This window comes from Pinus tabuliformis, chromosome 8 (genome assembly GCF_031772625.1).
Source record: "Pinus tabuliformis cultivar Carrire ecotype Pingquan chromosome 8, CPIR1, whole genome shotgun sequence".
Lineage (NCBI taxonomy): Eukaryota > Viridiplantae > Streptophyta > Pinopsida > Pinales > Pinaceae > Pinus > Pinus tabuliformis.
Window position 1 is genome coordinate 922996900 of NC_142294.1, and position 17097 is coordinate 923013996.

General features: G+C 34.3%; 1 pseudogene; it reads left to right on the plus strand.

The window, feature by feature from the left end:
- The window catches only part of LOC149238541 (uncharacterized), a 45753-nt pseudogene that overhangs the window by 10291 nt on the left and 18365 nt on the right, over window positions 1-17097 (plus strand).

The window sequence follows — 17097 nt, forward strand, 5'->3', positions numbered from 1 at the left end:
TATGTTGATATGATTGCTAATGCGCAAAAGAAATTGAAATAAATTTCTCTAGCATAGAACATACCTAAAATTAACATGGTATCAGAGCTGAGGTGAAGACAATGCCCAAGCAAGAGTGAAAGAGCAATCACCAAAGAAAATAGGAACAAGACAAAAGGATCAATGAGTTCCACATCTCTCTTCTAAGTTCATTAACGGTGAAGTGGAAGCATAAAATATTATCAGAATGGCAATATTATCAGAATGGCACAGTAGAAGATCACTTCATTGGGAAGTTCAGATCTAAGGGTGGAAGGAAAGGCAGATGCCTTGGTTGCAATAAGTTCAGCCATCATGCAAAGGAGTGTCTGAATAGCATAGACACATATCTTGATGAAGATAACAATCATTCCAGGGACATATTCAATAATCAGAGGAATGATAAGTAATGCAGGTCATCAAGGAAATGGTCAAATCTTTAAAGAAAGCAAGGAACCTCGGAATCTCATTTACGTACCTGATCGCAGAAGAACCTGGTGTACATCTCGGAAATGGAAGTTTAAGGTTTCAGGGTGGCACTCATTGATGGAAAGGTATGTGTTTGAAAATAGATTTTTCAAAGATGTTTTAGAGTTCAGGGTTGTTTCAAGTCCACTAGGGACCATGTCCATTGACTCAGCACTGGAGGTCTGTGAGTCAGATGGTGACCGAGATGCCTGATTTCAAAAAGAGCATGAAGGTACATGTCTAAGATGTACTGAAAGGAAATCTTACAAGGGGACCATTCCCCTCATGTAACAGGTCCACAGGTTTGGTGTTACCTGTGGAGTTTGAGATTCATTAACAGGAATCTCCTGTATACAGGTGGAAGAAAGCCCTATATGGCTTGAAGCAAAACACCCCGGGCGTAGTATGAGGGGATTGATAGCTGTTTGATGAAGCTGAGATTCACTAGGAGTGAAACCGATCCAAAACATTACCTGAAGGTTGTGGATGATAGACCTCTCATACTGGCACCTCATAAGGACAACCTATTTCTGACAGATGCAGACCCTCTCATTTGCAGAAGTAAGAGGGTGTTGGATTTCGAATGTGGAATGATAAACTGCAAGCCTGTGACTACCTCGAGGATATTATCTTTTAGAAGTTCTATGGTAGTGATGTCAGACCAAATTTTGGAAATGCCTCTGAGTTTCATAAACTCAATCATGTTGATGTTCTTGGTGAACTCCAAACATATGTTTTGCAGTTAGCATGGTGAGCTCATATTTGGTTGAGGCTCACTGGTTTTGTTGTCAAGAATCCTCTGAGATATCTTTGGGGCACAATCTCTCATGGATTAAGATACACTGCCAGAAATATGACAACTACATGATTATTCGAATGCTGACTGGGCAGGCAGTGTGGAGGATCACTAGAGAACTTCTCAATGCTAGTTCTCTTTGGATTTTGCTTCGATATCATGGATGAGAAAGAAGCAGAAATTGGTTGTTAAAAGTACTGCCGAGACCGGATACATAACTACGAGTATGACCTCATATGAAGTTGCCTGGTTGTGGAAACTCTTCAGTGAGTACACATGATGAATACCACTGTGATTCTCTATGACAACCAGAGGTGGGATTCGCTTATTGAGGAATCCTGTATTCAATGATTTCTCCAACAGATAGACATCAGATACTACCTTATTTGGGATATGGTAAGTCGATCAGCAAGGAGGCTCCATCACACTGAGATGATGTACAGGTCAGTACACTTTGTTAGAGCCCCGGGGAAAGATCAAATTTGTGATTTTCCCAAACGACTTGGAGTCATCGAGAGACCCTTGTAAAAGGGTCCTGCATGTTTCATACATTCAGCTCTAGGAGATCTGGGGGCTTGCGGTTCTTACTGGAGCAACATATGACCACAGGGTGACTCACCCTCCCCTGGTGGTGCACACTGGGATAGGATGATTCGCTCTCCTATGGACATGATGATTTTCTCTCCTGTGGACAAGATGATTTGCTCTCTTGTGGGACAAGATGGTTTGTTCTCTTGTGGAATAGGATGTTTCACTCTCCTGTGTAGCAGGATGATTAATTCTTCTCTAAGGTTTGGATGGTGTGTTCTCCATGATGATTGTGTAGCAGGATGATTAATTCTCCTGTGAGGTCTAGATGATGTGTTCTCCATGACAATTGTGTAGCAGGATGATTAATTCTCCTGTGAGGTCTGGATGATGGGTTCTCCATGAAGATTGTGTAGCAGGATGATTAATTCTCCTATGAGGTCTGGATGATGTGTTCTCCATGATGATTGTGTAGCAGGATGATTAATTCTCTTGTGAGGCCTGGATGATGTGTTCTCCATGGAGATTGTGTAGGAGGATGATTAGTTCTCCTGTGATGACAGGGTTGATTAAGTTCTCCTGTTGAGGCATCCTACCCATGCAGTCTGGAACACATGGGAAGTACCTCTCATTTGATCAATGAGCAGGGAAATGAGGATAGGGACCATAGTAGTACCGATGGATGCATCATTGTATCTATCGTACTCCCTATGCTAGGATGACCTTCATTGATCTGGGATCAATGACATTGGTATGGGACCAATGGTAGGAGTTGTACCCACTATGACACTGACTTCGGGTCAGTTGAGGACTGGTCTGGGACCAGTGGTACATACTCTGAGACTAACTTTGAGTCAGTAGAGTATTGGTCTGGGACCAGTGGTAGGAGTTGTACCCACTATGACACTAAATTTGGGTCGGTTGAGGATTAGTCTAGGACCAGTGTTACATACTCTGAGACTGACTTCGAGTTAGCAGAGTATTGGTCTGGGATCAGTGGTAGGAGTTGTACCTACTATGACACTGACTTTGGGTCAGTTGAGGACTAGTCTGGGACCAGTGGTACATACTCTTAGACTGACTTCGAGTCAGTAGAGTACTGGTTTGGGACCAGTGGTTGGAGTTGTACCTACTATGACACTAACTTTGGGTTGGTTGAGGACTGGTCTGGGGCCAGTGGTACACACTCTGAGACTGACTTCAGGTCAGTGGAGAATGGTATGACACATTCTTGATCAATTCTTCTTCTTCATGTTTCAACAGAGCTAAGTTGAGCAGAGTAGAGCAAAGCCAGCAGAGCTGACAAGAGCTTAGTAGGGCAGAGTAGAGCCAGCAGATCTGAGCAAAGCAGAGCAGAGCTAGAAAAGCTAAGCAAAGCAGAGCAGAGCCAGCAAAGCTTAGTAGAGCAGAGTAGAGCCAGGAGAACCAGAAAAGCAGAGCAGAGCCAGCAGAGCTGAGCAGAGCTGGCCAGAGTAGAGCAGAGCTAGCAGAGCTAAGTAGAGCTAAGTAGAGCTAAGTAGAGCTGAGCAGAGCAGTGCAGGGCACTGATGGCAGAGATAGTACAGTTGGACATATGGATCAGTGGATGGAGTTCTCCCTAGTTGAGAGGGAGTGTTAAAATTGGCAACTAGGGCCAAACTCCATGTGGGTCATATTATTTATGGTAGCTGATATTTTTATTGGATCCCTCTCATTGAGAGGTGTAGGATTGATCTAAAGATAATCCAATTCCAATAAGTATTTATGAAGTTATGAATTTATTTATGTTATGGACAAATTGTTAAGTCGGCCAGCAACTTATGTAGGCTTAGAAGCCCAACAATAATGTCTATTCAACCTCTACGTTTTAGTATAAATAGAAGAGGACTTCAAGTCATTTCTACACACACTTGGATCTCTTCCTCTCTCTATTTGTCTTTGGGTTTTAGTAGGAGGAGAGATCCTAAGGAAAAGATAGAACTGATGGAAACGCCAGAAATGCCAGAAAATCCGGAAATATCGAAAAATCCAGAAAAGCTGGAATACCTAGAAAAGCCAGAAAAGTTGGAATTGCTGGAAAACTGGAGAAGCTGTAAAAGTAAAACTTCCAGAAAAGCCGAAATAGTCAGAAAAGCCAGAAAAGCTGGAACTACCAGAAAAGCAGGAAAAGCCATCACTGCCAGAACTGTCGGAAAAGCCAGAATTGCTAGAAAAGCTGGAACTGCCGGAAAAGCCGGAACTACCAGAAAAGCCGGAAAACATCGGAAAATCTAGAGAAGCCAAAAAAGCTGGAAAAGCCGAAAAAGCCAGAAAAGATGGAAAAGCCGGAAATGTCGGAACTATCAGAACTACCGAAAAGGTTAGAACTGCTGGAAACGCCGGAACTACCAGGAACTGCCGAAATAGCCGAAGCATCTGTCTCCGAAGGAATGCGGCATGATGTATGAGATCATGGGCAACATAATAAGCAGCATGATGATATGAGCATGGGCAACATAATGATGCATGATGATATGAGTATGGGAAACATGATGTATGAGTTCATGGGCAGCATAATAAGCAGCATGATGATATGAGCATGGGCAGCATAATGATGCATGATGATATGAGCATGGGCAGCATAATGATGAATGAGATCATGATCATGGGCAGCTTGATGATGAATAATACCATGGAAGATGTAGCATGATGAGCAGCATGAAGATGAGAGCTGCTCAGTCATCAAGGTTCATCACATGTGACAGTACAGCAAGGTGTCACACGGTAATGTGTAGCGAATAGACGAGATGCAGCACTATGATAGGTAAATGAGTCACCTTAGAGAATCAATTGAAGAAATATGTCTTCGACTGATCTCATGTCGATATCAAAAGTCAAAGTGATTGACTTCTATTGTAAATGTACTATCTCTTTCACTTTCTCTACTGAACTTTGAAGAACATAAAAGAAGAATTGATCAAGGGTTTCCCCACATTGTGGGGTTTGTCCCTGGCTAGCACCACATCTTGTGTCCTCTTGTCTTGGCTTCTCTTCTGCAATTTATATTTATGTTCTATCTACATTTTACTTTATGCTGATATGATTGCTAATGTGCAAAAGAAATTGAAATAAATCTCTCTAGCATAGAACATACCTAAAATTAACAGGAAGGGACTTGAGAAGATCAATATGCAGAAGGAACTTGCATTATATGAGAGAATCAACATAAAATATTATTGAAAAGTACATGTCAGAAGGGATCTGAACCATCAACTACACTCTACAGCAGGGATCTAAACACCATCAACATTCAAAGATCCTGAATCAATGTCAAATGCGAAAACATAAAGCAGAAATAAGTCTCTACATTTCAATATATCTTGGAAGAGCCATTGTTATGATAACAAAGGCATTTTCAACCATCATTTGACTAGAGGACATCATTGACATCAAATATTTTATGGGAGTACAAGCACAGTAAGTGAAAATTTTGCAATTAAAATTTTGATTTTTTAAAAATTATCTAGAAATTGTTTAAAACTAATTTAGCTTGGATATGCATCTTGCCATTCTACATTGACATCCTATAAGCTTCATCATAATCATATCCCTTACACCATCATATATCATCATAACCCTACCATTACCTTACCATACATTTCACTTAACCTACATTAACCTACATTAATCCATATATCCCTACATTTTCCTATAAGCATTTTTTATCCAAAATTGAGGACAATATTTTTGCCCTTAAGGAATTATTTTGTTGCCTACAAAACAAGCAAGGGTTAGTGAATGATGCAATAATATATTTCTTTGATCTACAATGATATGCTTTCTACTCTATTTATAGATTTGAAATGACCTTAAATGGTCATTTCAACAAGAGTCATATTAAAAGAGTAACAAATGCATTATTTGTTAAAAGAACAAAGGGGATGAATAAAATATGACCAAAAAGGACTTGAAAAACCAATGAAGGATTATGCAATGGAAGAAAATGATAATATTCAAAGCGCATTTCAAAGAGCATCATGAAGAAGAAATATGCATAAAAAATAAAAATGATATATAAAAAAAAAGAGAACATTTGTATTCACAAATGGAATGGGGAATTTACAATAACAAAATTATATGCATGAGGGCGCATAAAAATGAAAATTATGCATATAACCTAAGATGGTGAATAGAAGACGCATAAGAAAACCAACATATGAAACCTTTGAAAATCGATTTGGCACAAAGAATGGTCAGAAAAAAATGACGAAAGGTGGATAACTATTAAGCCATGGTGGAATTCAGTTCAGAAGATACAACTCCCAACGTAGAAGCTTAGGGAGGCAACAAAGGCTCATAATTCAAAACACTACACATTTATGTTCCAAGAGCATCATTCATCAACACAAAACTAGAAAGGGAGATAAAAAAAGGTTTTCGAAGTTTCCAAGGTATATGGTGTTGAAGAGATCTAGATCATATACTTGAAAAATGCCGAGTCTCATTAATTGCACCAGCAAAGTCCGAAATTAAGTTGTAAGTTACAAATCCCCTGAATCAAGGTGTTTGATTTTAATTGGGAATGAAATTGAGTTAGTTTTTAAACAACTGTCAGTGTAGATATCAAATCAAAATTGAGGTGCGTTGTTGGCAGCATAAACTAGAATCTGAAACTCCAAGTTACAACGTTGACAACATAAAAATCGAGTTCTTAAGGTTATGAACAGAGTGTGAGCCAAAACAGAACTCAAGCTACATTATTGCTTAATGAAGTCGGTGTTACGGCTATGAAATGTTTGAGTGCTAGAGTTAAACCTTTGGTAAAAATTAAATCATAATTTCCAAGAGAAAAGACGGCAAGTTGATTTTGCATAGGAAATCAAATGCAATCAATTTGATTTTTTTAATAATATCCACATTCTGAAATTTACATTTAAATAACTGGCAGTGTAAAATCTCAGCTGACAATGTAATATGCTCTGAGTTGGCAAGTGTTGGTGGCAGTCTAAGTTTCTATTGCATAGTGGCATCAAAGATCTACATTCAAGTTCTAGGTGGGTGATAACCAACACAAAACTTCAGTCATATTAATTCAGTTCGAATTGCATGATGACAGTTGCAAAACACACAGGAAATTAATTTCTTCCCTAAATCTGATTTCTGAAGAGGCAGTAAACTCAGAAAATTGATTTCAATTTTGAAAAAAGCCAGTGTGGGTAAATTTAGAAAATTAATTTCAATTTCTTTTTTAAAAGGCCGGAGTAGTAGTATTTTTCCAAAAGATCTGTTTCAAGAGAGAGAAGGTAATAAAAATTCTCTTCATTCCCAGAATTTTCAATTCGATTTCAATTTTTTAAGAGAGTTAACTGTTCATTTCTCCAGCATTCAATTTCTGAAAATAAAGCCTTTGGTAATGTCGCCTATAGAATGATGTAAGTCCCCGGATTCAATTCTGAATAGATATATAGTGGTGATAATTAGTAAAAATTGGAAGCAGTGTTCTAGAACATTCCAAATTTCATTTTCAGAATTAGATTTCATTTTCAGAATTCAAGGGTAGTGACCAAGAGGTGATTTTTTTAAGGAAGAGACAGGGTATTTTCCAGAACATTAATAGAGTTTTTTTTTTCCAGTCATCAAAATAGAGATTTTGATCCACAAACAACAAAAACAAAAGTAAAATCTCAGAATCAAAACGTCCAGTTCTAAAATTCGAAATTTTTAAGAAGCCACTATTTTTCATTGTGTTTTCTGAGCAAACTGAAACGCAATTTGAAAAATGAAAACATGGGTTTTCTTTAGAACAAGCTCAATCAAGATAAGCACAGACAATTTTCTCCAATTCATTGTTATTTGGGATATTTTCCTAGTTCTTTCAACCCTCATTTTGTAGATTGCGTGGAGTGTTTGAGTTCAGTTAAGAATCAAGGTCAGAGATTTGATTTAAATTGGTTGTCAGTAAAAACTCCAAGTCCAAGTTATAGTTACATGGTTTGAAAATCGAAGAATCCAGTTATCTAATTGACATCATAGCCCAAGTCCATTGGTGGAAGCATAATCAAATCCTGAATTAACATAAGTCTAGTGGCAGCATAGTTTCAAGATCGAAGTTCCAAGTGCAAGATTAAAATTTAAAAAAAATAAAGTACAAGACCCCAGTTTCATTCTTATTTACACAAAATTCAAAAACAAAACTCATGCACGATGGTGTCAAGTGGTGTTGGTGAGTTCACAGTAGTGAAAAAATTATGAATGAAATTTTTGAAAATAAAGTGTTAGTTGCCAGAGAAAAGAGAGGTGTTAGAAGACTATAAATTCGCTTATATCTCTCCCATAAATCAATTTTTGAATGAATCACAACACAAATATTGCTTCTTGTTCCAGAAATCGATTTTTGAAGGCATTATAACACATAAGTTGTCTCATGAATATTCAACAATGAAATTTTCTTTGCATTTTAGCCCAAGAATTTGACAAAACCAAGGGGATTTCAAGGGAATGGTTGGGAGAACCATGAGCAGAACTAGCTCCCATTATTTAGAAATATTTTACCGTAATTGAATATCCACAGGTAGAACAATAGGGAGGTCAGGATGCAGAGTTATAAGATCAAAGAGGAGAAAGCAAGCACGAGGACATGCTTGAAGATCAGCAAGGGGGTGATATTGGCCCTCGTTTTTTATCAAATTTTGCTTATTAAAATCCACCTAATTTCCATCATTTTCCACATTATATCATCGAAATACACCTTATTTTGACAATATTATGCATATTCAGGTATATAAATTAAGTTTTTCAATTTTTAGATGTTTTTACAAAAATTGGATTTTAAGTGCATTTTTGGACAAGATCCGAAATCACTGGAATGGCTTCATTGATGTCATACTTGCAGGACACCTGGGCACAAGTTGAGCACATTTCTAGAAATCTTGGGAACTAAGATTGAACAAACTCCTATTGGTTTGGTTAAACTAATCTTAAACAGGCTCGGTCAACTCTGGTCAAACATGACCTGCTATCCAGAAAATCCCTAGGAAATAGGCCAAAATTAGTGATTTTGGGGATTTTTCCAAATTTTGTGTAACTGAATGGGTGGATTCGACCAGGATAGATGGGATTAGGATAGATAAGGTTGTTAGAGACTTTTTAGTCAATTTTGTTTATTATTTCTCTATTTAAGCCAAGACTATTGAAGGCTTAAGCATGTAGAATTTATGTAATCTAATTTTGAGACTCTTTGAAGACTGAAAGTTAATTGAAGAACCTGTTTCATTTCAATTTTTTGTTCATGCTTGGTTGATTTACTGAAGTTTTTGTAGCTAAGATTTCTTCAAGTGTGCAAGGCAAGGGTGGAGGGCCCCCACACCAAGCTAAGTGCACTTCTTGGTTAAATTTTCATAGTTTTCATAAATTAGTTCTTGTTTCAAATGTATTTAGATGTGTGATGATTGTTGAATGAATATTGGTTTAATTCTAATCTACATATGAAGGGACACATAGGAATTTAAGTTAAATTCCCCTTCTATTTGATCTTGAACTAAAACTGAATTTCATTCTCCTTTTCTCATTTGAAGTTATTTCTGCATATCTAGTTTGAAGCAATGGTGATTATGATAGAGTAGAATTGTGAAGAAGGACAAGCTGGCCCTCCTTAGTTAGGAGCCTCTTCTTTTACATCTTCTGCATCATAAACCATTTTTAATTATTTCTTTTGTATTTCTCTTCATGGAAATAGTATTGTAGGGAAGGACAACCAGGTTATCCTAAGTTATGAGCCTCATCCCACATATTGTTTAAGTGAATTAGAAATTACTTAATTAGAGTTTATATTTGTAATATTCATTTCTTTTAATCTTACTATTCCATCATCTAAAATTGACTACCATTGGAATCCATAGACTTTGGACATGCTTCTAAGCTTACAAGCCCGGATTGATAATTAAATACTTGTGTTAATCTACCTAGTAAATTGACCCAACACATGGTCTCAGTTAATGATGAGTATTATAGTTACAATTGTGACCATGTTGGTGAATCAAATGAGGAGAAGATATGTACACAATGAGGATGAGGATGTGTACATAATAAGGGTACAAACCATAATTTCCATGCCATCTGTATCAAATTCAACCAACCTAGAGAATATGGGGTATATCTCCACAAAGATGCCACTATAATTGTACACATTATTTTTTCCTTCTATATTGAGATGCTGACACCCATCAATTTTAATTCATAATTTCATATTTATAATATTTTGGGTATTGAAACTGCAACAACTGCATACTTTCTCATTTTGTCGGATTTTCCATCCCTCTGATTATTGTAGAGTTTTAAATTTTCAATAGAGTTTTGAATACTAATTTTTTTTCTTGCAATAGACTGGTAGTTTGATTAGTGTAGAATGAAATATCAAGAAAAATAACTTTTAGGTTGACTAATTCAGGGTTAGAATATTTCAGAAAATCAATCATGCATTCATTTTAAATTAAGGGGGTTTAACACGGGAATGACAGATGACATCCTTTCTCATCCTTTCAGGTTGACACATATGTCCCTACACATTTCCTTATATATATATATATATATATATATATATATATATAGATAGATATATATATCTATATATATATATATATATATATATATATATATATATATATATATATATATATATATATATATATATCTGAGAGAGAGAGAGAGAGAGAGAGAGAGAGAGAGAGAGAGAGAGAGATATCACCACCCAAACTTCCCAACACCTTCCCTGAACGAATTTCATGTTCATTTTCTTCTTCAAATCCTTGGACCGGGGTAGTATGGGTCTATTCCAATCAATTTTATCCTTCATCAAAACCCAAAAGAGCCACACACTTCTCATGTGCCATTGACCTAAAACATCTAGGTACATGGATTTTTTGAAAATATTTATTTTCAGTCATTGAGGTAAATACACAGGTTAATGGCCTTGTGGAATTTATATGGATTTTATTTAATCTGATAATATTACTTCTCCAGAATGTGTTTCGATTAGTCCACATAAAACCGTCTTTTCAGAATGTCCATGCTTATTCCCATGATGTATAGTATTATAGGTTAGAGGATCAATAACTATTTTTTGCCAGGATTTTTGGATACCCATGTGATTTTGCTTACTTGTAGCATAGCTTGTTAATCTTTATTTGTGTGATCAGGAGGATCATATTAAGAATTTGAATTTGTGGGAAGAATACCTCTTGGAATCCTATGTAGGGAGGCATGTGGCCCCATCTGGGTCAAGAAACAATGATAGCAACCATATCTCAAATCAAAATATGGAGGAGAAACCTCGTCAATTTGTTACAAGTAATTTGATAAGGTCATCATCCTCCATGCATATTGTTAAAGTTGCAACTTCAAGTCTTGTTGTAGTGGTTTCTCACCCTATAATTCATTAGAATTATCACCATGACCATTGTTTTGAGATTTCTTTTGCTCCAAGGTTGAAGATAGTGACATATCCTCTATATGAAATGGTGAGTGCCATACTCTATGGTGATAATTATCATGAGACTACCAACTATTGCAACAATGGTAGCGAGAATGATCTTGCTTTTGTGTGCCTTGTTGATATGGTTCCCAATTTCATGAAGAAGAAGAAGAAGAAGAAGGAAGAATGAAAAATAAGGAAGTTGGTAGTAGTGGGTGGTCATGTTAAAATTTCTTGAATGGAATTGGAGAGCCTTGCTCTAATAATATTGTAGAGGTGGATGGTGATTCTAATTATGGGTTTGTTGGGGATGATTTCAATGAATTTCCCAATGCAGAGCTTAAGAAGATACTAGATGGCGTGTTCTTGTCCTGCATTAATAATCCATATGAGTTTCTCTTGTAAAAGGAAGTTGTTAGGGCTCTTGAGATAAATCAAAATGAAGTTGAAAATTACAATGTAGATAAACCCCAAGTCATTGACCATAAATGATGCTTTAGACAATCTGTGATCAATTATTTGAACAAATTTGGGTACAATGTAGGACTATGAAAATCAAGGTGGGAACACATTTGTGGATTCCCTACAGGGAATTATGATTACATAGATGTAGTAATTAATGGAGCATGTTTCTTTGTGGACACTGATTTTAGAGTATAGCTTGAGATCACTAGCATCACAATTGTATTCAGTGCCTTATTGCAAGTTTTTCCCAATGTATATGTAGGGAAGGTCGAGAGATTGAAGCATGTCATTGACATCATGTCTGGCACTGCCAATAAATCACTCAAGAAAATGGGAATGCAATGCACCATGGAATAAGTATAGATATATGTAGACCAAATGGTTTGGTCCCTACAAGAGAACTACCAATGAAGTGACTAGCTCTTTCTGAGATGAGTCCTCTTTGGTTAGGGAGGTCAAAAGAATTTCACTGAAAGGAATAGGATGGGACCATTGTTTCAAGCACCATATGGAGCTAATCATGCATTCTGAAAAGGGAAATTCAAGGCTAAAATTGAAACAAAATTCTGCAAATGAAATTATAGTTTTGGCCACAGAATGGACATCCCATGTACTCACGCCAAGACCTTCTTTAGAAGCCATGGTTTCTAGATTAGCATGCAAATTGAATGAGGCTAGACATACTTATGCTCTTGGATCATAAAAAGCCCACAAAAGTAGCAACGGGGATAAGGTTTGTGCCAACTTGGCCTCTTGAATTTCCATAGATTTATACTATCTTAGAAATGGAGCCTAATAGCCCCATGTTGCTTTTAAAGTTTATATTAATGTATATATGTTGGAAAGAAGAGTTGAGAGCCTAAACATAGTAAGGTGAAGAAATCATCATGTTTTTAATTTGAGGTATTGTTTCAGAAGTTATATTACTAGCATTGAGATCTTGATGTGTTATATTAGCAAGAGGCATTTTAGGTGGGGATAACATGGCTAGGGGAGAGGTAGCCTCAGTATAAGAGGATGGATAGACTTCCTTCCACTATGCAACATCAATCAGTCATAAATAAAGTTTTTGTTGGATGTATATGCATATGTATATAGGTAGTGTCTTTTATGTACCTTTTCTTGGCTTTGAAGAAATATTCTTACCTATCTGCCTTAATAATTTTTTGAGCATGAATAAAGAGTTTCAGAATTCTGAATTTTCACACTTTTTGATAATTCCTTTTCTTCTTGATTCCATTCCAATTCCATGGATCTTAGTATGGACTAAAATGAACTGAACTAAACTAATGATTTCACAAGATAAGCTCTATTATCATCTAAAATCAGTATCATACTATAGCAAGTGCCAGTGGACACTAATTTCTTTTCTTTTCTTTTCATAAAATTGGATTCATATATCTTATCCATCACTTTTGTTATTGAAAATGCTGTAAATTTAACTGATGGCACTTAATGCTTTTTCTATTTGACTTTTATGAATTGAACATACAAAATCTCTTTGTTATATTTGATTTCATGTGACTTATTTGATTTTGATAAAAAAAAAATGGTGGTACAATCTCCTCATAATTTGGCATACATTATCTTACTTCAAGTATGTACAAAACCACTTGTCTTTTTAAGTGTTAGAAGAAAGGATGCATCTCAATTCTTCTCTATTATCGATTAAACATGATTATGGGATAATTAATTTGGATGTTTTCCATGCAATGCTCATCCTCATCCATCTTGTCTATGTCTATTCCCACACCAGTAGAAAAATGGATAAACTTTGAGACAATTGTGTCAGAAAGGATTTAGGAAAAGAATTTCATTGAAATTAAATGCTTTCCAGTTACAATTGAAGGAATGCAAATATATTTGGTAGAGGTGGTGTATACAAGTGTTCTGATTCTAATAAATAAATTACTTAATAAATAAATTACTTAATAAATAAATTACTTAATAAATAAATTACTTAATAAATAACTCAATCCCGTTTATGATTCTAAAGGGTATATTCTTATTAGTTTAGATTTTTTGGTTCCATAATTTGTATTTGAAATTTCCCTTTAACTAATTTCCTATTTATTTATTTAATAAAAAAACCCCTTTTTAAACCTTATAAGTAATAGTTTATTTACCTAATAACATAGTTAATTTTAATAAAATAAAAAATAAAAAAATTAGTGATTAGATATTCATTATTTAATGAATACAAATTACTAAATTAATTATAAGAGGAGATCTAGTTACCAAATAACCATTAGGTTTAAATGATAAACAAGAAATTAATATAAATATATGATATACCAATAACATTGAGTTAGTTTGAATTAGTTATATTAGTAAAAAAACATATACTTAAATTATGGTATTTACCTAACGTAACTAAATTCTAAGAATAATAATGATTTAACTAGAATACTATTTAAATGTTTTTTAATAATATTGGAATTATAGATTATTAAGTAATTATAGATTATTCAATAACTTTAATTATTGTATATAACTTATTAATTGAATTTCGAATGGGCCATTGTATTAAAATAATTAATAAAAATGATATATTTTAAAGAAAAATAGAGAAGATCTAGTTTACCAATAGACCCTTAGATTTAAATAATTATTATTAAAATTATATACACAATTACCTTTTGTAACTAAATTCTAAGAATAATAGTATTTTAATACTATTTATTTATATAATTTAGGAATAATAATAAATATAGATTATTTAATAAACATGAAGATAGAATTTATTATGGACTATTATATTTAAATAATAAATATAGATTATATAAATTACATTTAAATAATAATAAATAGAGATTATATTTAAATAATATATATAGATTATATATATTTAAATAATATTTTTAATTATTATATTAACTAATTATATGTTTTTATTAATAATAAGATTAGTGGTTTGACTAGGATCATTAGGTCAAATTAGCCGTTGGAGTCTCTGCACACTCTATTTAATCTAGCTAAGCCAGTTTGGTTCTTCAACTTGTCCTGACGATGAACCACACTGGTTGGTTCGAAACGCGTTGACAAAAGATTGGTTATGTGATTTTGCCGAAGATTTTCTAAACAATGTTATGGATTACAGAAGTCTAAATTCCTTAAATGAATATTGTTTTATTCCTAAAGTTCGAAACTACCATCTCTTTAAAAACCATCTATTTATTATGTATTTATGTATATGGATGTTATTTTCTTTTAGAAGTTGGAAATTGCCATCTCCATTGGATTAGGTCTGTTGAATCTACCATGCTTTTTGTTTATAACATGGGTGGATGGTTAATATTATGACGACAAAAAATCCATGGTTTGGGTTTAAAGTGTTTTATATTTGAGCGTTACATGCTCATAGATTAAACAAGCAACAAGAAGATCAACATGTGGGTCCTCTTTCTCCACGTGTAATGATATTTGTGTGGCCTCGATAATAAGAATAACACAGGTAGTCATTGTCTCAATGTGCCATGTATGAATCTGACTGAGGGATGGCAAGTGAAGGGTGAAGTAGGTAACCTTAGGTTGAGGATTGGTCGATAATCAATATTTAATTATGAAAAGTCCTAATAAGTTTCCTCAGATATGAGATAAACTAATAATGGCAGATTCACAACACTCTGTTATTCTTTCTCGCTAGCTTGTATAGGAAAACAAATGTTTTGAATGTTTCAATGTTAGTTTTAATTAGTGTAGGAGGAAAGGGTTGTTTTGCCCAAAATTTAGTAGAGATTTCTAAGAATTATAAATTTAAGTTGTTTATTTTGTGGAGTTCGAGTGTTGTAGTAGTTATTCCGAGTGCCACATAGGTCAATCTTTCGATAGGTTGATTCAGGTTTAAGAACATCCATAGGGAAATGTTCCATTCTCTAGGTTTTGAGCAGCAACATGTGTTTTAGGACAAGCAAAAACTACATTGCTTCAATAAAATGCACAAACTATATTTCTTCAGGCACAAAATTTCAGCTTCCATTGGTGTTTAGGTACACAAACTATAGTCGTTTTAGCAGCAAAAACAAGGGAGAATGTATTGGGAGCATTGACAAGAATGTATGATAGGTGAAGGTATCAAATTTTTTAATTTAATTTAATTTACTTTTATATAACCCAAAGAAGTCATGTTAAAAGAATGAATTCCTATAAAACACTATGATTTCAGTTGTAGGCTTTGAAATTTGAGGAATTTTTAACTTCAACAAAACAAATTGGTAAGCATGGTGACAACACATAAGTCCTTATATTATTTGACCTATCTTTAATATTTCCTTAAAATATATCCTTATTCTTAAATTTTAATGCTTATCTTGTTGTGGGTTTTGGGAAGATTCACTCTTTAGATAGATCATTTTAACTAGATAGATCATTTTAACTAGTTTCACTTTTCACCCTCTTTAGATTGCACTAATTTCAATAAAATAACCATGATACTTGAATTCTGGAGATTTAACTATGTAAATTTTTTCAAGTATTCTCATATTTTGAGAGGAAATAACATACATCATCATGGAAAAAAATCCTTCAATTTGCATGTCACTTGCAACAACATAGTATCCTCTGTAAATTAGTTGTGTTTTGTTTCTTAAGAAGAATCACTTATATATTTGAATATATATTAAATTATGGTTAGGGTGTGATGATACAAAAAATGGTACTATAAATGACATGAATAATCAAAGTGAACTTTTCTTATGATTGCGGGGAGATATTTTCAACAAACAAGATGTAGAGAAGGTTTTTTCATTGGTCAATTAGGAAGATTATTTGGTTATACATGTTACATTCTAGATTCTAGTTATCGAATCAAATGTTATATGTTTATTTTTGTTATTTTTTTTTATTGGGTAGAAAAATGTTCTGAACCATTCATTTACACATTTCATTTGTATGCCCTATTTTTTTTACCTGTAGTTATTTTTTTCTTCAAGACTACTTAGGTCATAATTTTTGTTTTGTCATATACAATTTAGTATGTTGATCAGCACCATATGTACATTAGATTTAGTTACAGTCTGTCAAATCTTTTCTAGCTTTACAGTACTTACTATGATGGTTGAATTGTTCATGATTAGCTCTTTGTTCTTCCTTTTGTGTACTATCCTTCCATTTCTTGCACAAAAACCCTTAAAAGTAGTGAATTCGTGAATCTCAGTAGAAGATTTTCTTTGTCATGGTGTAGATTCAATGTTGTTATACATTTTTCTAGATTAAAGGTTGTTGGTGAAAGTGTAGCAATTCCATTATGTTATTACAAGAACAATCTAGATGGCACTTTCAACCTATATGAGATTAGGGCCAAACATGGTCGCAAAAAGATAATTCTAAAACTTGCATGTGATAATGATAATTATAATTATGTATATTGCAAAGTCCCAGCTTACCAACCATCAAT